This window comes from Chrysochloris asiatica, unplaced genomic scaffold, assembly GCF_000296735.1.
Source record: "Chrysochloris asiatica unplaced genomic scaffold, ChrAsi1.0 scaffold00380, whole genome shotgun sequence".
Taxonomy (NCBI): Eukaryota; Metazoa; Chordata; class Mammalia; order Afrosoricida; family Chrysochloridae; genus Chrysochloris; species Chrysochloris asiatica.
Genome location: NW_006408898.1, coordinates 328,499 through 330,522, shown reverse-complemented (window position 1 = coordinate 330,522; position 2,024 = coordinate 328,499).

The following is a 2,024-nucleotide window of genomic DNA, read 5'->3' as shown; positions in this document are numbered from 1 at the left end:
TCTTATTTGTTTGTTTCTTTAATAAAAACAATCTGTCATTACAGTAGCAGTGATGGCACTAACAACAACAACAACATTCTGCATCAGGATAGTTTTAAGTCCTCAAGGTGTTTCTATTATATAGACAGGTTTGGGAATGATTGGAGTGACACCAGGATTTCCAACAAGTTCATTCTGGTTTGACCTCCTGCCGAGAATTCACATTTCTACTCAGACATCATAAATCAGAATCTACATTTTAACAAGTCCCTGCGTGATTCTTAGGTATAAGTGGGAATCTATAAGACTCACCCAGGAGATCTTATAAACTGTAGATTCTGAGTCAATATATCTGGGGTGGAAATATAAGTTCTCATCAGGGGGCTCAACCAGAATGAACCAGTTTAAAACCCTGGTTGACACAACAGCCTTGTGAAAGTGTTGTTTGGGAGAAGCCAAAGGTATGGACCATTATAGGACCAACATACAAAACAATTGAAATATGTGAGCTGTGTAAAAGGTCAGCAATACAAAAAGTTAACTGACTAGAAGAAGCAAACCTTGATGTTCCTTGAGATGTTTGACAACAGAATACGGACAACCATATTTAGGATAATGGTTTGAATCAATTCCTCTTTAAATAGTTCAAACAGAATGACCCCTGTCTTGGAGAACTTGTAGATATCTAGATAACTGACAGATGGTAACAGATAGAATTGGTTTATAAGACTAATGAAGTTGGCAACAAACTATCAGATAAACTCAGGTGGTCCACAAATTCACCTTGTTGCTGTTGTTAGGTGCTGTCAAGTTAGTTCTGAATCATAGTGACCCTATGCACAACAGAGGGAAACACTGCCCAGTCCTACACCATCCTCAGAACTGTTATGCGTGAGTCCATTGCTGCTGTCATTGGGGGTCTTCCTTTCCTTCTCTGACACTCCACTTTACCAAACATGATGTCCTTCTCCAGGGACTGATCATTCCTGATAACATGTCCAAAGTATGAGTGACTAAGTATCACCATCCTGGCGTCTAAGGAGCACTCTGTTTGTACTTCTTCCACCATGGACCTGTTTGTTCTTCTGGTAGTCCTTGGTACCTTCAATATTCTTCTCTAATACCACAACTCAAATGCATCAATTCTTCTACAGTCTTCCTTATCCATTGTCTACCTTTCAAATGCATACAAGGTGATTGAAAATATCATGGCTTGGATCAGGGGCCCTTTAGTCATCAAACTGATGTTTTTGTTCTTAAACACTTTAAAGAGGTCTTGTGTAGCAGATTTGCCCAATGCAATATGTCATTTGATTTCTTGACTACTGCTTCCATGAGTGTTAATAGTGGATCCAAGCAATATGAAGTTTTTGACAACTTCACTTTTTTCTCCATTTTATCGTTATGTTATGTAATTGCTCCAGTTGTGAGTAATTTTTTTTTTTTTTTTAAATAAGGTGCAATCCATACTGAAGGCCATGGTCGTTGATCATCAGTAAGTATTTAAGTTCTCTTTGTTTTCAGCAAGTAAAGTTGTGTCATCTGCAAATCAAAGGTTGTTAATGAGTCTTCCTCCAATCCTGCTGCCATGGTCTTCTTCATATTATCCAGGTTTTCGGATTATTTGCTCAGCATATCAAATAAGTATAGTGGAAGAATACAACCCTGACACACACCTTTCATGGTTTTAAACCATTATTATCCCCTTGTTCTTTTCAATTAACTGTGTCTCAGTCTATGTACAAGTTCCTCATGAGCACAATTAAATGTTCTGGAATGCCTGTTCTTCAAAATGTTATCCATAGCTTGTCAGGATCCATGCAGTGGAAAGCCTTTAAATAGTCAATGTTGTTGTTGCTAAGTGCCGTTGAGTTGGTTCTGACTCATGCTGAATAGGGTTTCCAAGAAGCAGCTGATGGGTTTGACCCACCGAACTTTTGCTTATCCTACAGCATCACACCAGAGGTCCAATAAAGCACAAGCAAACAACTTTCTGATACTTTCTGCTTTTAGTCAAGATCCATCTGATGTTAGCAATGATATCT